The sequence below is a fragment of the Lissotriton vulgaris genome, chromosome 1_1 (genome assembly GCF_964263255.1).
Source record: "Lissotriton vulgaris chromosome 1_1, aLisVul1.2, whole genome shotgun sequence".
In the NCBI taxonomy this organism is placed as follows: domain Eukaryota; kingdom Metazoa; phylum Chordata; class Amphibia; order Caudata; family Salamandridae; genus Lissotriton; species Lissotriton vulgaris.
In genome coordinates this window covers 1,018,218,635-1,018,241,045 of record NC_141685.1, presented here as the reverse complement: position 1 = coordinate 1,018,241,045, position 22,411 = coordinate 1,018,218,635, and the positions used below count along the sequence as shown (strand labels likewise).

The window sequence follows — 22,411 nt, the reverse complement described above, 5'->3', positions numbered from 1 at the left end:
GTTGGGGAGCTCCAGAGAAAGCGTAAGGATGATAACATTATGGTCACTAAGAATAGTGTCCATAACAACCAAATCCCTTAAGAGAGAGAAAGTAGGGTGGTCAACAATTATGTAGTCTAGGATTGATTTGCTATTGGAAGAACTATGAGTGTAATTTGCAGGAACGTCGGATGGGAGCCTACCGTTGACTATAAGTCCCTCCGTGCTATGTAGTTCTTCCAGCAGCAGTTTACCCCGTTTGTTTGTTTTTATGTTATCTGGAAAGAGGGCTTGGGGTATCAATAAAACCTCCTCTTTTTCTTTATTCCTGAATAGTTCCAGACTATAATTGGACACTTTACAATTTAAGTCACCAACTAACAAAAAATTAGAGAAAGGAGCTATTTTTTTTAATTTGTCTAATAAAAATGAAAATCTTCTTCATCAAAGTATTAAAAGGATCACCTGGTGGAATATAGGCATTTATTATAACAAGGGGGTATCTCTCCCCAGTTTTATCTAAGTTGGAGAGGGTCACAGCCTGAAAAAGGTTGCTGGGATCTATATGGTGGGAGAAACTCCACTTTATTGTATTGGATAATAGACAAGCAATTCCCCCTTTTGCATGTCCTCTAGTAGAGGGGGTTGCCACTACTTCCAATACATAATAGTCCTTCGCTATATCTAGTTTATCGGTGCACCAAGTTTCCTGGATGCAGATTATATTGGCATTCAAAGAGAAAAGATATAATAATTTTCCAGGATTGTTATTGATGCCAGCTGCATTCCAGGAGATAATGGAAAAGGTACTGCTAAAGGTGAGAGAACAATCTGGGGTTGTCCGTCACCTTAGTCACTAGGGCACCAGGTAGCCAGTTCCATTGCTGTTCGTTTTCAGTTATGCCCCTATTTATTATTGTTGGGGGAGGAATAACATGTGTTACTAACCTTTTTGATTTTGAGACATGGATTTTTAAATCATCAAAAGGTTGGGAGAGACCAACCTGACCCAATCCCCTATGGTGGCCATTGACAATATGATTATCAACACATGTGGCAGTGAACGGCACCACATCGATCCCCCGACTCTGGAAAATTTCTGCTTTATTTAATATAAGATTCACTATCAAATTTGAATAGAACCTTACCCTAGTAAATGACATAGAACCTGATCCCAATATTGTTAGTAGGTCAATGTCGCTTGATTTAGTGTACTTAATTTTGGTGCACTATATAGAGAGCCAGCTTCCTACAGTAATGACCCTAGCTTGAACTGGGTAGTTGAAGATGTCTGGGGTATGACGGAGCATGCCTTTAAACATGGGGAGGTACTAAGAGAAGCTTTGTGAGGAGGATATGTTCTCAAGATGAAATCATCCTCTAATGGCTCAGTATGCAGATCCACTTTATGGAAGTTAGCAGCCTTGCCAATGAGGTCGTGGTAAGAAGTAGTAGAATTATTGGGTTTGAAGGTTAAAGGTCAGGATCCGTATCCACTGCTTTGATCAATTAGGTATCCCAAGGATCATCCTGCGATGGGAGTCAAAATTACAGCCATGGCACGGTCTCCCTATACCTGAATGAGGTGACCCTTGAGGTGGAGATGATATAGGGTCTGCTGGAAAAGCAGCAAGTGAGGAAGAGTGTTGTGGGGCAGGTAGGGGTGGTGGAATAGTGAAATGCAACCCCCCCACACCACACACATTTTGCCTAGCTTTTGATGCAACTTTGACTGTAGAGGACTGGTTCCCTGCTTTCCTGGTTCCCAGTACCAGTGTTCTTTCCCTAAAAACATGTCCACAATAGGTACTTCTGCCCCCCCCTGTAAGTCCCTAGTAAGTGGTACCTGGGTACCTAGGGCCTGGAGGCAGAATAGGGCCCCCGGACCCCTCCCTAGGACCATGCCATTGCCCCTGCAGCTGGCATGTGTTGGAAAGTGGGTTTCTGTTGCAGTAACCCCCCACTTTTTGCCAGACTACTGATGCACTTTTACTTGGTGTGCCCTGGGTCCCTGCCAATCAGGTTCCCAGGGCCTGTGTTCTTTCCCCAAAACTAAACCCAATTGGCATCTCTGGCCACAGGTCAGCCCCTGGTAAATGGTACCGCAGGTACCCAGGGCACCCTGAACAGAGAAGGCCTCCAAGGGCTGCAGCACTCATTGTGCCAACCTTAGAGGTCCTGTACCACTACACTCATACACTGCCTTTGCAGGCTGCGTGTTTTGGTGCAGAACAAAGTGAGGAGTCAACATGGCACACTTCCCTGTGCCATGCCTACAACTCACTGCCCTGGTATAGATCAGTCACCCCTCTAGTTGGGTGCACTATACCAGTGGCGAGGGTACAGGTGCATGAGCCCTGTACCCCTACAGTGTCTAAGTCCATTCTTAGACATTGTAAGTGCAGTGCTGCCATTAAGAGTATATGGTGCTGGGAGTTTGTCATTACAAACTCCACAGCACCATAATGGCTACACTGAAAACTGGGAAGTTTGGTATCAAACTTCTCAGCACATTAAACCCACACTGATGCCAGTGTGGGATTTAATGACAAATGCACACAGAGGGCATCTCAGAGATGCACCCTGAAAACTAACCCACCTCTAGTGTTCTGACTGAGTGGTTGCTTAGGCTGCCATCAACAGACATGTTTCTGGACCCATGGGTCGTGAGCCTGCTGCTTTCGGGGGCCTAAAACACTGCACATCCTGGGACGAGGTGCCACGTCTCCTCCCCCAGGATGGGCAGGGTTCACAAAGGGAAAGGTTCAAAGGCATGCCGCCTTTGTGAGCTTCCCCAGACCACTTGCTGCTTTCATCAACTGGTCCGTAATGGTTCTACCTCCCACTTTGGGCGGGAGAACCGGAGGGAAAAACAAGTGAGGGAGAGAGGTGTGCCCACCTCTGCCAACTGCACCCCTCAGGTGGGGGAGGCGAGGTGAAGCACAACTTCGAGTCCCCGCCATCTTGAGGATGGGGGACCCAACCAACCAGGGACAGGCTCCTGCCCCCCACCCACTGGGGGGTGGCACAATAGGTGGTGTACCCACCCCAGGGAAGGGACCCATTGGTCCCTGCCCTCTACCTACCTGTAACGCCCCTAAATCTAGTATTTTGGGGGCACCCTGAACCTTGCTTCCTCAGACCCAGAAACAACAAGAAGAAAAGCGGCCAAACTGGAGACGGGGGCAGTTCGATCACCATACCATATTCACAAGCCCTGAGGAAGTCTGGCGTACTCCCGTGCGACGAAACACGTGTTGGCTGGACCAACAGAAGCTAGAAAATGAAGGTGCAAACCAACAAAGAATCTGTCCTGTATCATATTGTTGTAGTAGATATACTGTATGATATTGATTGTGTGCTCAGGTTCGAAATTACTGTTGTGTGACCCCCAGGGATTACTAATTGGGAGGAGTGGGTGACTCCTCTGCCCTTGAAGCACCTACAGATAGATATATTGACTTACCGGAAAGAGGTACCGCCATTACCACACAGGGACATTTCATCCTATTCTTTGTCTACAAAGTACAATTCCTATTGCATTTTCAAACGGTTCTACAATCAGCAACTTATAACTGTAAAGTATTTAATGCTTACCTTTGCCAGGCTTGCTTGGTTCTAAAAATAAAACAGTATTTTTTGTTTATACAAAAACAATTGGCCTAGAGTTCAGTTCTTGAGTGTGTGAATTCATTTGCTGACTGAGTGTGTACATCAAATGCTTAACAGTGTCCTCTGATACTTGCTTACTGCTCGACCAGGCTACCACTATTAGAGAGTAAGGTTCTATCTAACTTTAACCTCTGCCTACCTCTCGGGTCACCTGGACTCTATGCCTCATTGTGTTGTAGTACATATAGAGCAAGTTTCTTACTGTATGCCCCTGTGAGGTAAACAAACTCGACATTGCACACTGCCTGTGTGCCATGCCAACTAGCACTGCCCAAGATATAGGTAAGTCATCCCTCTGGCAGGCCTTACCAGCCCTAAGCCAGGGTGCACTATATCACAGGTGTGGGCATATCAGCATTAGTAGGTATGTTCCTACAGTATTAGGGTCTATTCCTTAATAATGTATGTGCCAGAGAAGCCATAGAGAGCACAAGGGCTGGAAACTTAACAACTCAAGTTCCACAGCACCATGATGGCTTCACTGAACCCCAAAATGTTTTGTACCATAGAGCTGCTTGTAATAAATCCACATGGATGCCAGTGTGAGATTTATTAAACCATGTACTCAGAGGGCTCATCAGAGGTGCCCCCTGAAAACCTACCAACCCTGGTGTGGGCACTGACTGGCTTTAGGCAGCCTGCCACTCACACATTTTTCTGGACCCCCGGGTGGAGAATCTTTTTTTTTTTTTTTAGATTTATACCCATATGACACTCCCCAAAAGCAGGATCTTCTCACGCAGAACCATGGAGAAATCATGCATCTGGACCAGAGGACTCTAAACCTTGCTTTCTGGCTGCTGAGGTCCTAGAATTTGGATATTTTTTTCTCCCTCCAGAATGCATGGATATTCTGAAATATATGCTCAGGCCTACTACTCATGCCTGGTACGAGGCTAAAAGGAAGAATCTGAAAGAGACACGTTAGTGATAGATTGCTTATCTTAGAATATCCCCAGGCGTCAGACTGGATCCTGAAACTTTTGCGTAGCAATACCCCTGCGCGTCGGTAGGCGTCGTCCGCGGCTCCGCGTCCGTCGTCGGCGTCGTTAGCGCCGGAATGACGTCGCCGGATTACTTAGATGCCGCCCTCGCGCGCTGACGTCAGTTCTTCTTTTTTCCGCGCCAGCTAGCGCAGATCCGGAGAAGCTCTACCCCTTAGTCACTTATTGACTAAACTTTTTTGATCTTTTGATCAGTTTTTCTCGAGTCGCTCGACTCCTACGGTGCTGGTAGGGATGCCCGGGTTCAAACCCTGCTCCAAGTGCAGCCGGCTGATGTCGGTTACCGACCCCCATCGCCGGTGTCTTCAGTGTCTAGGCCTCGACCATGACGACCGAACCTGCTCTGACTGCCGGGCCCTGACGTCTAAGGCTAGGCGGGAGCGGTCCCGCCAGCGGCTTGAGCTCCGGCAGTCGGCCCCACGCCGTTCAAGGTCCCGGTCCCACAGGAGGTCGAGGGACCGGTCGCGGGGTCGGAGCCCTCGTAGTTCCGAGAGTCAGTATTGGTCTTCGGGATCAAGGTCCTCAGGTAAGAGGCATGAGAGGTCGGAAAGGCGTCATCATTCTTCTGACCCACCCCGACGCTCACGCAACGCAGCCGGGGTTTCGGGTGACACCACCCACGTGGCTCCGACGGAGTCGCGGGCGTCGCAACCTGCCCCATACCTTCCGGTCCCTATGCACGATGCAACGCCAGAGGAGATCGAGCGGTACCTCATGGCCATAAGGTCTCTCCCTCCTCCGCCGGGCTCCGTGGCGCCTTCGGGCCCAGCGTTCCCGGCTGGGGGGCCTAGCGGGTCGGGTGCTTCGGCCCCGGCGCCGCAGGCCCTCACTGGATCCGGTTCCGGTTCCGGATCTGGGTCGTCGCTGGTCGACCTCATGACCTCACTGACGCCGGCCCCTAGGGTGTCGCCCCCGGCGCCGCCTACGGGCGACACCGTCCCCGATCCTGCCCTCGATTCGGTTCCGGCGCAGCATGGCGACTTTTACTTCCACGAACTGGCCCCATCCTTGGAACCTGAATTTCAGGTGATGGTTGACGAGGGAGATTGGGAGGGGTCTGTGGACCCTCTGGCACAGGAGTGCCAATCTCAACAGGACTGGACATGTGAGCTTGGGGATGCCAGTGGACTGGACACTTCGCCAGACACTGGTTTTGTCTCCCCTCCAACCGTGGCTACGGAGGAGGGGGCTGCCTACAGTGTAGTGTTAATGCGGGCGGCCAAGGCATTGGGCCTAGAGCTCCCCGTCGCGGCTGTGAGGACTAACCTCCTCACTGAGGTCCTTAAACCGCAGGCAAGCTCGGCTGAGCCTCTTTTGCCCTTTAATGAGGCCTTGTGTGATGTTTTTTTGGGCACTTGGTCCAAGTCCGTTACAGGTCAGCCTGTAGATAGGAACATGGCCAGACGTTACGCCCGGCTCCGGGCGACCCTTGCTTCTTGGCTTCTTGTCCACCCACCCCACCCCCGAGAGCCTGGTTATCCAGGCCTCTACTTCCCAGACCGCATTCCCAAAGGTTCCACCCGATCGGGAATCCAAGAGGTACGAACAATTCGGTAAGAAGGTGTTCTCCTCCCTGAGTTTGGGACTGCGGTCAGTCAATACCGCATGCCTCTTGGGCTGCTACACCCACACTCTGTGGGACACGATCGCGGACGTGCTGCCACAATGTCCGGAAGAGGCCCGAACTAAACTCGCCCAAGCACTTGCGGAGGGTCAAGATGCGGCACGCTATTCCATCCGGTGGGGGCTGGATACCACGGACTCACTAGGCAGAGTGATGGCAACGACGGTGGCGGTTCGACCCAACGCCTGGTTGAGGACCGCCAACTTTTCGGCTGATGTCCAGGCCACCCTTCTAGACATGCCGTTTGCTGGCCGTCGCCTCTTTGGCGACAAGGCGAACCATGCGCTTGAGCGTTTTAAGGACTCCAGGGCTACTGCCAAGTCCTTGGGCCTCTCGGCCCCACGCCAGCAAACGGGTGCCTTTCGCTCCTTTCGTGGTCAAGGAAGGGGCGCTCCCCCACGTGCTGCCAGCCACTCACCGCAGACTAATACACAGTGCGGTGGCTGCCTTTGGAAACCGCCGTGTCGGCGGTCGGGGACAATGACGAGGCCAGGCCACACCTTCACCTGCAGCATCCGCCTCAAAATCCTCCTAGTCCGTGCTTTCAGGCCCATGTGACGCCAGTGGGGGGCAGGGTTCGCCATCACCACTTCCACTGGCGCCCTGTCACGTCGTACATGTGGGTGCTGCAAATCGTCCGTAGGGGCTACTCCCTCCCCTTCAAGGCGACCCCTCCAGCCATGCCACCGCAATACCACCGCGTGTCGGGGGATCACTTGCATCTTCTGCAAGAGGAAGTTACGGCCCTCTTGGCGAAGGGGGCCATCGAGCGCGTTCCTGGGCCAGAAGAAGGGTGTGGTTGTTACTCCCAGTACTTTCTGGTACCCAAGAAGGGCACGGGGGCCTGCGCCCTATCTTGGACCTACGGAGCGTCAACGGCTTCCTCCGGAAGGAGAAGTTCAAAATGCTGACATTGGCTCAGGTCTTAGCTGCCCTGGACCCAGGGGACTGGATGGTAGCGTTGGACTTGCAGGACGCTTATTTCCACATCCCCGTCCTGCCGGCCCACCGGCGCTACCTGCGGTTTACGATAGGCCACGAGCACTTTCAGTTTACTGTGCTCCCCTTCGGCCTTACCAGCGCCCCACGGGTGTTCACGAAATTGATGGCGGTGGTCGCAGCTCATCTGCGCAGGTTAGGGGTTTCAGTCTTCCCCTACCTTAACGACTGGTTGTTGAAGGTGGGCTCGCCCCAGACAGTCGTCAGCCACCTCCAGACAACGGCGGACCTCCTGCACCAGCTGGGGTTTTCCATCAACGTGCCGAAGTCACACCTGTGCCCCTCTCAGAAGCTCCTCTTCATCGGAGCAGTCCTTGACTCGGCACAGTTTCGGGTTTATCCTCCCTAACAGCGGGTCCAGGATATTCAGGCTCTGATTCCAATCTTTGAGCCTTTATCCCGGGTCTCGGTCAGGTTGACGCTGCGGCGTCTGGGGCTGATGGCCTCCTGCATCCTTCTGGTGCATCACGCCAGGTGGCGGATGCGGGCTCTGCAGTGGGACCTGAAGTTTCAGTGGGCCCAGCATCAGGGCAACCTGTCAGACCATGTCATGATCTCGGAGGGCTCTGCGAGACAGCTGCAGTGGTGGCTCACGGACCGCGATTGGGTCAGCGGCAGATCCCTCTCTCTTCCCCAACCGGAGCACGTAGTTGTGACAGACGCGTCCCTCCAGGGCTGGGGAGGCCGCATGGGAGAGGCGGAGATCAGAGGCCTCTGGTCTCCGGCGGAGTCCCGTCTCCATATCAACCCTCTGGAGCTGCGAGCGATTCGAAGGCATTCCTCCCCTCTGTCCGGGGGAGTGTAGTGCAGGTGTTCACGGACAACACCACCGCCATGTGGTACTGCAACAAACAGGGCGGGGTGGGGTCTGGGACCTTCTGCCAGGAGGCTCTGCGCCTCTGGCAGTGGCTGGAACATCAGGGGGTGACCCTGGTGGTTCAACACCTGGCAGATTCTCTGAACGCCAGGGCGGACGAGCTCAGCCGAAGGTGCATGATGGATCACGAATGGCGTCTGAACTCGGACGGGGCGCAAGGCCTCTTCCTGCAGTGGGGAGAGCCTTGGTTAGATCTATTCGCCACCGAAGAGAAAGCGCAATGTTATCAGTTCTGCGCCTTGGAATTTCCAAGGCGGCACTCGCTCTGGGACGCTTTTCGCCGCAAGTGGAGCTGTGGTCTGTTGTACGCCTTTCCGCCTATACCACTTCTGCCCAGAGTGCTGAGGAAAATCAAGCGCGACCGGGCCCAAGTCTTCCTTGTGGCTCTGGACTGGGCGCGAAGGTACTGGTATCCCGAGCTACTCAGTATGTCAGTCGAACCCCCGATTCGTCTGCCTCTTCAGGAGGGGACGGTCCTGCACCCGAATCTGTCCAGTCTCCACCTCCATGCTTGGAGATTGAGCGGCGACAGTTGAGGCCATTTGACTTGCCTCCTGAAGTCTGTACTGTGATTCTGGCAGCCAGGCGTCCTTCCACAAAGTCTGTATACGCCTGCAGGTGGAACAGATTTGTGGCATGGTGCACAGCAAAGTCTTTGGATCCTCTCAATGCCCCTCTTTCTGAGGTTCTCCTCTTCCTTCTTTCTCTTGCCCAGCAGGGCTCTGCTCTGGGCACTTTTAAGGTCTACCTTTCTGCCCTTTCCGCCTTCTTAAGGCTACCTGATCAGCCTTCTTTGTTCCAGTCCCCGATTGTTAACAGATTCTTGAAGGGCATCACTCATATGTTCCCTCCTGTTCCTTTCGTGATGCCCCAGTGGGACTTGAACCTGGTTCTAACTTACCTGATGTGCGCTCCCTTTGAGCCGCTTCATAACTGTCCTCTCCATCTTCTTACGCTTAAGACTGCTTTCCTGGTTGCCATCACCTCTGCCAGGAGAGTGAGTGAGCTCTAGGCTCTTTCCTCTAAACCTCCTTTCCTTTCTGTCCATCTGGACAAGGTTGTGTTGCGGACAAAACCCTCTTTCCTGCCCAAGGTAGTCACAGCCTTCCACATCGGGCAGTCCATCACCTTGCCCACCTTCTTTTTGCCTCCGCATCCCTCGAAAGAGGAAGAGAGGCTCCACCTTCTGGACCCAAAACGTGTGCTCTCTTACTATCTGGATTGCACACGCCAGTTCCAGGTGGATGACCAACTCTTTGTTGGTTACGTGGGTGCTAAGAAAGGACGGGCGATGCACAAGCGGACCATCTCTCGGTGGATCGTGTTGTGCATCCAGGCATGTTACTCTTTGGCTAAACAGGAACCTCCTGTTGGGCTGAGGGCCCACTCCACTCGGGCCACGGCGACTAACACTGCCCTGGGTCGAGGAGTCCCCTTGCAGGACATTTGTCAGGCAGCTACGTGGGCCTCGCTGCACACGTTCGCAAGACACTACTGCCTGGACAGCCAAGTCCGGAGGGATGGCTTCTTTGGCCGTTCCGTCCTCCAAGACTTTCTGGTGTGATTATTGGTTCGCAGACCCACCACCGGGGTTGGTATTGCTGGGGTATCTATTCTAAGGTAAGGAATCTTTCACTAACGTTTCTCATTCAGATGCACAAGTTACTACTTGTGTAACAATATATCTGTAAGAGACGTTAGTTAGTGAGAGATTCCTTACCGACCCACCCATCCTCCCCGTTCTGCGAACCGATATCTAGGGTTAAGGCCATCCCCTTTCAGGGCCCTAGTTTCATGGCACCAGTGTTGGTTCTATCATGGCTCTGCGTATCTGGTGCGGAAAAGCTGTGTATAAGAACTGACGTCAGTGCGCGAGGGCAGTGTCTAAGTACTCCGGCGACGTCATTCCGGCGCTGACGACGGGCGCGGAGCCCCGGACGACGCCTACCGACGCGCAGTTGTATTGCTACGCAAAAGTTTCCGGATCTAGTCTAACGCCTGGGGATATTCTAAGGTAAGGAATCTATCACTAACTAATGTCTCCTACAGATATATTGTTACACAAGTAGTAACTTGTGCGTTTTGTTCATTGTTGTTGCTCTAAACATATCAATCCCTTCGCAGCCCTTGTTCTGCTACCTCTTCACTCCAACTTCTGGTTTAGCTTTCACATCCGCAAGACTGTGTGGTAAGGGAAGTGTGCATGCTCCTGGCTTTGGGCTGTTCAGAGAGCGCTGTATGCGGTTCAATATGTTACTGTAAAAGGAATCAAAGGCTGACCGATATGACGCACGGCTCGTGGTAAGCCACCTGACAATGAGGTTCTTTTATACAATTTGGGGTAAAGTGCTGCATAGACTGCTGTTTCTTCAAAAACACACACCTTGATATATTTCAATAGAAGAGCCAGATACGTCTTTTGCCTCGGCGTAGTGCTTTGCTAGTCGAATGTGATAATTTGTCGGACGGTTTTAGTACCCAAGATGTTTAACTTTTTTGTTCTGATTTTGACAGGACATTGTCTGCTACCTCTTCACTCACAAACTTCTGGTTTAGCTTTCACATCCATAAGACTGTGTGGTGAGTGAAGTGTGCATGCTCCCCACTTTGGGCCATTCAGTGTGTGCTTTATGCGGGTCTAGATGTTACCGTAAGAGGAATCAAAGGCTGACAGATATGACGCACGGCCACTTGACAATGAGGTTCACTTCTACAATTTGGGGTAAAGTGCTGCACTGACTGCTGTTTCTTCAAAAACACACACCTTGATATATTTCAATAGAAGGGCCAGATACGTCTTTTGCTCGGCGTAGTGCTTTGCTAGTCGAATGTGATAATTTGTTGGATGGATTTAGTACCTAAGATGTTCAACTTTTTTGTTCTGATTTTGTGGGGAGTGGAGGCTACGTGTTTTGAAACCGCAATGCACATTGGTATTTAAAGTAATCTAAGAAAGCATTCTTCAGAGGGGATAAGGTACTGAAAGGGTGTGTGGCGCCCACTGCGAGATGTGAAATGTCGCGCATTTCAATTGTTGCAATTGTACCCCAAGGGGTGGTCATTTGCTTATCTCGCATAATCTAAGGTGCTGATTACAAAAACAGTGAGGATGATTGCATTCATGCGGACTTTGTCCCTAAACTTTTGATGTTGCTTTGTGAGGAGTATGGGAACATTGCGGTGAAAGCTTAACATGGGTCTTTGCAGAACAGTCAACACCTCTAATTAACCTTGTTTTTACCATCCCCGGTTGGGGATGGTGTTGGAGCTGTTGTGCATTATTAGAGAATAGTTTGCTGCCTTACTTTACTATGCTTGTGAAGGGCTAAGTAGTGTGTGGAGGGAGGGTAGCACAAACTTAATTTGCCGTATGAGCTACCATCTTCGGCCTCCTGTTGTAGTTTTTGGAGTATTGCAATCTTGGCCTCCCTAGATTTTTGTTGATCGCTGCTCATCCTTGCTTTCTTCAGTAATTGCTTGGCTAGGGGTCCGCTGTTTCCCACTGTAGCACAGACCAGCCTCTGTCCTCAGTATGACACTAGGGTTGCACAGATTCCTCATTATAGCGGATTGGGGAGGGCCTGTCTATTTGAGGAAGACACAACACTTGATAAGGCTGGCTATGTTCATTCACAGACATTGTGCACATGAGGTAGAGGTACCTTAACCCTGTCTCCCCTGGTCGGCTTAATTTTAAACCATTTAGCTCTGCAAGGGGAGTTTTACACGGTTATCCTATCTTTAAAATTGCCCTCATCGGTGAAAACAGGACAGAGGCAGCTACCTTTTGTGATGAGAAAAGGTACATTTCAGTATATTTACATTTCAAATGTCTTCCGGCTGCGCTCCAGCACAGCCTTTGTGTAGTGATGCTCCTCATTGCAGGGCTGTCTCTAGCCTGGAGCACCCACAGCAGAGGCACAAAGAGGTGCAAAGGCTCTCCACTGAAGTGTGATCAAGGTAGACAAATGCTTGGCCTCACCTAAAGGGTCCCCACCAACCTGAAACTCCACCCCCTTATCACCCATAGCATCTACCAAAGAGGAATAGCTTCAGAAAGTCTAATCAGCAGCCATTTGCTAACAAAAGTGTTCATTGAATTTGTAGAGGGAGCTCTCTCACCATCCCCACACTCAAACCAGTGTTTGCACCCCTGCGCTCTTGCCACTGCAATTTAGGTAATTCTGGGAAGCTGTCCTCGCCTTCCATCAGGTGCCAATGCAAACCAGAGGCATTTAAATGTATCCCATTCTGTGTGTAATTAATACTCCTAGTCAAATCTGAGTCTGAACACCAGAATCTCTTTTTCAAATGTGTACTCTGTTTCCATGTATTTGTTTTTAGCATAAATCCAGCCATTATTTCTCACTTTCAACCCTTGAGCTGATCAACTGAGTTGGCTGGATGTTTGGTCTCTCTTAGTAGTGGAGAGATGGTTTACCTGATTCTAGTACCTGTTAAAAAATTCCCGAAAACAATGTATTCTTTCTACATTCTTGCATCCTCAAACTGCATGCTTTCACTACATTCATTAAATCTGGCATTAAAAAAAAAGCATGTCCTTAAATTAAAACTTCTATTTGTCGCCTCTCCTTTTTAAGTCGAGCTGGTGTAGCAGCGCAGCTGCGTCCAGCGAAGCATCTATTGTCCACTTCTGGGAATGTGAGACAGGCGAAGTACACGCGCAAACCCTCGGTGTTTTCACCTCGTCGGTGCGCATGCCCAGCCCGGCGCCGTGCACATCTCCTGTCTCAAATTCCCAGTAAGTCAGCCTCTCTCAATCGCGCACGCACACACAGACACACTCACCCATGCGCGCGCACACACGCAGGCACACACACACATACACACACACACCCACACACGTGCGCACACATACGTACACACGTACACACGTACACACACACACACACACACACACACACACACACACACACACACACACACACACACACACACACACACACACACACACACCCCCCTACAAGTAAGCCACACTCACCGGGCTACAGGCTCCGCCACGCGGGGCTTCCCTCACTTGCATCGGTGGCCTCTGCTCCTCCTACGTGCCTCCAGCGTTTCGCAGCCTCCCCTGGGGCGGGGCTTCCGCCTTCTGCCCTTCTCGTCCAGTCACTTTGTGGGCTCGGGCTTCCCGCAGAAGGCGGAAGTCTCGCCCCAGGGGAGGCTTGAAACGCTGTAGGAGGCATACGAGTGCTGGTTTTCCTTTGTTGGGTAATTCAGCACCTCTCACAACTGCCACTCCCCCTCGCCACCACAGAGCGCATCTCACGGCCGGGCGGCCGTCACCATTGATTGCTTTCACTTTCGCAGCCGTCTCTTTCAAGTGCTGCAGATCTGACAATACAGTCTTTCACAGTGTAACTATGCCAGTGGCTGAAGTACCCCATACTGTGGCAAGCAGAAGCAAAATGTGGCTGATAGATTAACTTCGGGAGTCAAAAATTAGTTCAGGGGGATGAAAACCAGCTTCATCCCAAGCACTCCCCTTTCCTCGGGCCCCAGTGCCCGACAGGCGGACACCCTGGGGCCTGCGCACTCAGGAAGGAGGCTCATTGTGAAAGAGGTGATAGGTCACTGGGGCCCTCATTCTTGGCTGCCTTTGGTGGCTGGGCACGGTGCAGGAGCGGCGCATCTCCTGGCACATAGCTGGGGCTCCTGGTCTCTGCTGCGGGCTGAGCCTGGTGGAGGACACGGTTCAATGTTTCCAAATGTCTTTGAAACCGTCCGAATTCACCGCTATTCGGATCGTGTTTACGTCCCAGTCCACTACACGAGGATGTGCGTGCGTTCGCGAGGGCCAGTGTACACGAGGCAGTACAAGTTCTTTCTTGTGTGAGTGAAGGTCCCAGTCTAGTCAGAGCATGGACGGGTGCACGTCTAGGATGGTCTGTGTACAGGCACCTGTTCACTTTCGACAGTTCGTGAAAACCTCCCAACTCACAGTTGTACAAGGATCTGTGGACATCCACTAGTATCTGTACGCCGTCACAGTCCACTGTGCGCGATGGTGTGTACAAGTGCTGCAGCCGGCCCACATCTGTGCACGCCCCCACCTACGACCCCGGAGCTGAGGAAAGTGAGAGAGCCCTGCACGCCCGCAGAGCCCACCACCCGCAGCATAAGAGGTTGGTTTACCACAGATTACGCTTCTTACCGGTTATTTATAGCTCAGACTTTGTAAAAATTGAAACATGCCCTCCCTCTGCCCCGACGGTCCGCAGATGAAAATCACACGTGCGCACAAACAAACCACACACACCACAGATAGACACACTCTGAAATCACACATGTGCACATTCAAACCCAAGCACCGCAGATATATACACTCTCAAATCACACAGGTGCACATAGAAACCCAAGCACCCCAGATATGCACACTCTCAAATCACACATGTGCACATACAAACTCAAGCACACCAGCTAAACGGCAGGCTTCTTTATGAGAAGCAGTGGCATTTGGGAACAGGCAGCGATCTTAGAAACACTATTTACTGTGCTTTAGTTACATCAGGGCAAGAGCGCATTCAGCATATGCGTGTACTGCCTAGACGTCCAATTTGGTCTGTATTTCATTCCAGCAATGAGGAGTGACTGTCATAGGAGAGTGTCTGATGGCTTTGCTTAGAGGACACAGACATTTGAACAATGGTCTAGGGAATTTTTTCAGAGCATTGAAACATTTAATGGACTCAGTTAATGGCCAAAGAGAAACAAATGAACATAAATGTATGATATTCCTTTTGATTCCAGGATGCAACCCTCAGCAGGATGGGTAGGAGATGGTCCTATCATTTGGAATGTATATTTTTGCATGAGGTTTTACCCTAGTTTTCCTTCCCTCTGCCACACTGCGTGAAGTGATGTGTGTTTATAATAGGAATCCTGCTCAATGTAAGAGCTGGAGCCTGACCTGGTGTCATGTGTTTGGAATGGAATGGCACAAACATGCCAGAGTGTGATCTGATGCGCCCAGCCTTGCGTCAGTCACAGGTTTCTGGAAACAGGCCAGCCTCTCTTGTTTAAGTTATTATGTTATCCGTTTTTTTAGACCACCAATACGTGCCTTTTCCACCACCTGTCTGCTTTTTAGGTGTCTCTCTAGGTACGGTGATTGACTCAGAGACGTTTTAAGGCATGGGCAAAGTGGGCGTTGGCCCAGTGCCCCAGCCTTTCAGGGTGCCCCCTGATACGCCAGCTCTTTCCTGCAAAATCTTGCCACGATGACCTTGAATTATTCTTAAACAGATTGCTTTAAATACAGTTTTCCTTTAAATTATTTTAAAGAGGGTGATGTGAACACAAATTATACAGAGAAATGTGTTCATGTTGCATGCACCATCCATTAAAAGAGTTTATTTTAGATCAAAACAGGTCCTCACATATGAGGAATGGGAGGTTGTCACAAAGATTATTTGCAGCAATATCAGTAAACTGATGCTGTGTTACAATAGTAAAAACAAACGTCACTATCCCTGAATATTAGATGTAAACACATTTAAAATTTGGATGAGTGTGCCTGTGGACTGTCAGCGACCTGGTCAAATAGGGAATGCAAGAGCAGGAATTGGATCATAAATTCAAAGCGGTCCTGAACAAAGGCGGAGGGAGTCCTGTGATAACACCCCCAAAATACTGGCAGCAGAGAAGCCCAGCTGAGCTGACAAAGCATGGGTTTCAACTTCCTAACCTGCATCCATTGCAGTAGACTCCCAAGAGGCAGTTTCCTGGATGAACGCAGCAAAGGGGTAAGTCCACAGCCAGCAAGGTGAGGGCCATTAGCCGCTCCCGGCTCACCTCCCTGCTCACAGCAGATTGCTATGAAAGTGTACCTGCTAACTCTGCCTTATAACAAGTGTCTCTTGTAATAGGACCAACGGTCCACCCGTCACATTGCGACAGAGTAACTCATCCGTCAAATTCTAAATATGGCCCTTTGTCAACCTAACTTCTGCTCCTAGACCTTGCTTCCATCGTCCTCCTAATTTGGCAGTAGCAGGAAGGAAATGAATAAGCACGTGGGCAGCACATGAAATGCTGGTAGCCAAACTACAGGTAGTCCAAAATATGGCAGCCAAGCTCATTCTCAATCGTTCCTCCTGGCACTTCTTTTTTCCCCTTTGTTAAAGGATCTGCACTGGCTGACAGGAAAACAAGCATTTGCAATGCAATAGATCTCGCATTTGCGAGAGTTTAAGCTATTGCCATTGTAAATTGCAATGCCTTTTATTTATGTTTTAAAAATCAACACATATATAAAAGGCATTATCGTTTACAATGCCAACAGCTCAAACTTCCGCAAATGCGAGACCTATTGCATTGCAAATGCTTGTTTCTTCTCCCTTTCAAAAGTCCCTTTCTTTCCCTTCCATCCTCTGGATGCTTACCCTCTTGGAGCACAACCTACTCTAACACATGCAAGTTTGACTATTCTCTATTTCAGCACATTTCCTACAACTCATTTACAGGATCACAATCTCTCCTCCTTCCGCTGAAAGTCATACTCCTGCAACTGAACAATACCTAATCCCTGCTAACTCCTGTATTAATCCACCAGCCTTGTGCTTGAACTCCTCCCCTCCCCCTATACTAATGATCACAACCAACCACTATTACTTTAGTCGAGCATAAAAACTGAAATGACTGCATGGAATGGTTTGCTTTGAGTGCACAAGACTAATCCCAATAACTAACTGTAACCAATAACACTGAACTAGCCATCAACCTTGGGTTCTGGAGCAGCGTGCTGCCCAGCGTAAAGTGCTTCGCCTCATTAGGGGTAACAAGCTCTATATAAATACAATGAGACTACACCTAGCGGCTGTGGACGCTTATCTTCAGAACCGGCAACACGTTTCAATATTCCAAATTCCTGTCAGTAAAGCCGTCATGGAAGGTCTAAAGTAATTCCTCCTCAGGGCACCCCAGCCTGACATGGATTCTTAACATTGTAATGACAAGATTAATGGGCCCTTGTGAGAAAGTGCCATCTTTCTTGCATTGGTATGCCCCCACTTTTTGCTGAATTGCTGATGTGCTTTGACTGAGTGAGCCCTGGGCTCCTGCCAACCAGGTGCCCAAGGCCTGTGTTCCTTCCCTAAAACTGTGTTGAAACTAAAATCCAATTGGCACCTCTGGCCACCTGTCAGCCCCTAGTAAATGGTACGTTAGGTACCCAGGGCCTGGTGACCCGAGGAGACCCCTAAGGGCTGCAGCACTTATTGTGCCACCGTTAGGGGCCCTGTACCCTGACACCCACACACTGCCTTGGCAGGCTGAGTCTATCAGTACAGTACTGAACAGACAGTCGACATGGCACACATCCCTGTGTGCCATGCCCACAAACCCACTGCCCTGGCATACATCAGCCACCCCTCTAGCTGGGTTCCCGATGCCAGTGGTGTGGGCACAGGTGCATGAGCCCTGTGTCCCTACAGTACCCAGGGCCATTCCTGGGCACTGTAAGTGCAGTGATGCCATTAAGAGTATATGGTGCTGGGAGGTTGTCATTGGAACTCTACTGCACCATAATGGCTACACTTAAGACTGGCAAGTTTGATATCAAACGTCTCTGCACATTAAACCCACACTGATACCAGTGTGGAATTAAATGTAAAATGCACTACAGAGGGCATCTTAGAGATGCCACCTGAAACCTAACCTACAATCCACGTCTTGTCTGAGAAGCTGCCTAGGCTGCCCCTCAGCAGACAATTTGCTGGACCCCTGGGTGGAGAGCCCTCACTCTCCTGGGCCTGCAACAATGCACATCCTGGGACTAGGTGCCAAGCCTCCTCCCCCCAGGATGGGCAGGGGAAGCTTCAAAGGCATTCCACCTTTGTGAGCTTCTCCAGACCATTTGCTGTACTCAGCAACTGGCCCCCACCAGTTCTGACCCCCACTCTGGCGAGAAGACTGGCGGGAAACCCTACGTCAGGAAGGGGGTGTGCCAGCCTTTGCCAACTCAACCCCTCATGTGGGAGAGGCGAGGTGAAGCACGACCCCTGGTTCCAGCCATCTTGAAGAGGGGGAGCCCTGCCCAATCACAGCTAGGCTCCTGCCCCCCTCCCACAGCAGAGGAGCAGGCTAGGGAGTGTACCCAGTGAAGTAGTGTGGCTCACTGGTTAGAGGCGGCAGACCCGAGAGCAGAGGACGGCCCGGGACCAGGGTTCGATTCCCGGCGCGGCAGGTTTCTGGACCAGGGTCAGCGGACTCGATAATTCTCTCGCCTCGGTGCCCACTCTGATCAGCGATCACACTCGGCAACTCTGGGCATTAGCTTGCCTCATCTTCACTAACGGCCCCACCAGACCGCCGGGGATGCCTGGTCTCACCCTGGAGATACCCATTAAGGGACCATCTCTCAGGGAAGCCAGGAAGGGTTTCGCAGCGGTCGAAGCGCCTTGGGACCCTCCGGGTAAGTAGTGCGCTATATAAATGCCTATACATACATACCCACCCCAGGACAGGGACCCATTGGTCCCTGCCCTTGCCCTACCTGTAGCGCCCCTAAATTTTGTATTTAGGGGCTCCCTGAACCTTCATTCCTCACAAACCCGAGTGCAACAACAACAAGACCAAGAACCAGGAAGACCTGCCATGCAGCTGTCAACAAAAGGACGACCCCCACTGACTTGGCCCCAGAACCCTACAGGCCTGTTGATCCTTGAACCTGCTCTGTGAAACCCCGACGTCTCCTGCGGACAGCAACCTCGACATCCCCGGAGGACCTGCCTGCCTTGAACCTTCCAAAAGACTGGGACTCCCATGAGCAGTGGTTCTGCTGCAACAGCAATACCCCTGGTGCCACCAGGAACTGCGAATCCAGCCCACTCTGCACCGCCAAGCCCGGCCTGTGCCTGAGTAACCCAAGACACAAGGACATCCCCCGGCGACTGGGACCCGAAGTCCAGTGCCCAAAGACCCTCCTCGATGAACCAGACGACGCCTGCAGCCTCAGAACCAGGGACCCCTCCCACCGCGACCAGGCGAGGGTAAGATTTCCCGACACCAAAAGACACCCCTGCACCCAGCGCCCTGCACCTTCATTTGGGGTACCTACCTCTTCTCCAAGATCCCAACTTACCTCTCGAAGTGGTGGTCGCACCTGAAGAATCTCTGTCCCCGAGCTTGCAGCCTTTGTTCACTTTTTAACTTTCCCGTTGGATAACATTGAGCGCCCGATGGCTCAAAAGCACCCTGCACCCAGCCGCCCGAGTGCCTCTTGAGGTGCAACAACTACCCTTCACTACTTCCCGACTTGCTTTGAGTAAGTGACCAGGAGCTCAGCTCCCACAGCCGCATGGCCTGCTTGCTTGCAGCCACCAACCGAAGGCCCCCTACCTGCCATTGGATTGCATTGGGCCTACTCTCTCCACACCCGGCTGCCCCAGCGCCGCTGAGGGTTGTAACTACTGTACCTTTCCGACCCTGGGAGACCCCCGAGTCTATGCCCAGAACCTTAACTCCACCAGTCGAGTCCTTACCTACAAGCTGATAACTCACTTTCCTTCCATAGGCTAACATTGACTGGTTTTCTCAGAAATTTCTTCTAAGTGTGGATTTTTGAAACTTAAAAATATTCAACTAAAATCAAACGAATTCCGAAATACTCACCTGTGATCAGGAGAGAAGCCAGTACTGTACCTTTTAGCCCAGTACTGAACCGCAAAAGTAATCTTAACTGTACTTACCAGTTACCTGCATTTTCTTCCATAGGAAACCATTGACTGTTTTTCTGTGAAATTTCTTCTAAGTGTCGATTTTTGCAAACTAGAAATATTCTATAAAAATCGTACCAAATACTGAAACGTAAATACTTACCTGTCTTAGGTAGAGGTCCCAGTGCTGAACCTAGGAGTCCAGTACTGGATTACAAAAGTAACGAGAACCTACTTTACCTGTGACTTGAATTTCCTTCAATAGGATAACATTGCTAGTTTTTCATTGAAAAGTGTCAACGTTCAAAATACATTTATATTCTTTAAAAATCACAACTGTAACCGAAACGCTTTTACTTAACTGTTTACAGCTTAGGTCCCCGGACTGAATCCAAGATCCAGTCCTGTGGTTAAAAAAAGTAATCCTTAAAGTAATAAACTGCATTTATATAGAAAAACCCATTGAGCTCAATGTTAAATTGTGTTTAGAATTGTGTTGCCTATTGCAACCACTGTAGCTATTGTACTACAAAGTCTATTGCCTTTCTGCAAAGTAACTACCTGAAGTCACTCATATTGAGAAAAGTATATTTTAGTACCTGTTGGTTCTAAAATAAAACAACTATATCTTTTGATATGAAAACAGTTGGCCTAGAGTTCAGTTCTTGAGTGTGTGAAACCTTTTGCTGACTGTGTGTACAGCAAATGCTTTACACTGTCCTCTGATACTGCCTTACTGCTCGACCAAGCTACCACTTTAGAGAGTAAGGTCATATCTGACTTTAACCTCTGTTATACCTCTGGGGATTGGGGACTCTATACACACTGTACCTTACTTTGGTCCAGATTATATAGAGCCCCTTTCTTACAGCCCTCCATTTGAACCCCCCACCCTCTAGTTTATATCCTGGAAGTTAACGTTTCTGGTCGCCATCGCTTCCCTTAGACGTGTCAATGAGCTTCAGGCGCTAACGGTGGAAGAACCCTTCTTCCAATACATGAAGATAGGGTTGTACTCCGCACCCACCCTAAGTTTCCCCCCATCAATCTTTTGAAATATCTGTATTTTTCCCTCAACTAACTGTTGCGGAATGGGCTTTCCATAATAGCCCTTATGTATTATATTGACAGACTAAATCTTTTAGAAAAGAAAAAACAGCTTTTTTTTGCTTTCTCCATACACCATACGGGAAAAACCATTTCTAAATCATGCCATGGTCGATAGATTATTAAATGCATCCAGACATGCTATGCTAAAGCTAAAAGGCCCTTAACTATTCCTCCTAGGACCCATTCCACTAGGATAAAAAAGGAGCCTCCACAGCCTTTCTTGTGAATATTCCTATTGATTATATTTGTACAACAGCTACATGGGTCACACCATATGCTTCTATAAAACATTACTGTGTGGATGTGCTTGCTCGCCAACAAGCCAGTGTTGGTCAGGCATTTCTATGTACTCTTTTTCAAACCACTGCAACTCCCACAGGCGTGCCACCACTATTTTTGGAGGACTGATTTACAGTCTATGCATAGCATGTGTATCTACAGTCACACATGCCTTGAACAGAAAATGTTACTTAACTTATTAAGCATTCTTTGTGGCATGTAGTGCTATATATAGATTCACATGCGCCTACCCTCCTTCCTGGATGCCTTTTAGTTGTTGTCAATTTACTAATTCTTTCTTTTCTCTTTGCATGGATATCTCTCTATACTGCACTTTACTTAACATTTCATCACCCGCCATGCGGGAAAATAATCTAACAATGAGTCAACCATGCGCATTACCAGCAAGAGGAGGAGTCACAATACCTTGTGACTCATTTTTTGTTTGAATATCTTTTATTGCTTTTTCTGGTATGTTGCTCACAATACATAACATCGAAATGACATTGTATCATTACATCACATAACCATATTAGAACATTCGTATGGACGACAGTTAGCCACAGCGCACACCTACATGCTTTTTATTGTATCCGACAGATGCTTATCCGAGGGCGCAGCCTCTGAGAAGTCACTCATCATAAAAGTGACCTGCCCTTCCGGGGAAGGGGAAGAAAAGGAAAATAGCAAATAAAAAGTAAAAGTGTGAAAGACCTGCCCAGGATCAATGCAGTATAGGAAAGTCCAAGGTGCAGTGTCAACAAGGAGCTACATGAAGCAATATAAATTGTAGTGACTATATGTTAATGTGTCTAATCCTTCCATCCGCCACAGCGTTGGGTGGTATGACATCAAAGGTATTATCCTGCTTATACGTGTCTTCAGCAAACGACATCATTATACAGTTTAAATTCGAATATTGATAATATGCAGCAGAAGCAGCCAAGTAAAGGCAAGAGATAAGATATGCACATCTCGATATTCAGAACATTGAAACCAATTTCCCAATGAAACAACAGTTGGACACTAAACAAGAAAGAAAATCAAAACATAAAGTAAAAAGTGGGTCCTTAATTGAAAATTCAATCGTGTGCCATCGTTAGTGCAAGACATCGCTCATGTGCAATACCTTGTGACTCATAAGACTTTCTTACACATCCAAGCCCAACACTACATTGCAGGATTATGC

The 22,411-nt window shown here is 49.7% G+C and overlaps 1 protein-coding gene across 2 annotated transcripts in view; it reads left to right on the top strand.

Annotated features, from left to right (window-relative positions):
* The window catches only part of LOC147748431 (SWI/SNF-related matrix-associated actin-dependent regulator of chromatin subfamily A member 4-like), a 364,311-nt gene that overhangs the window by 111,110 nt on the left and 230,790 nt on the right, over window positions 1-22,411 (top strand). The window lies entirely within an intron of this gene.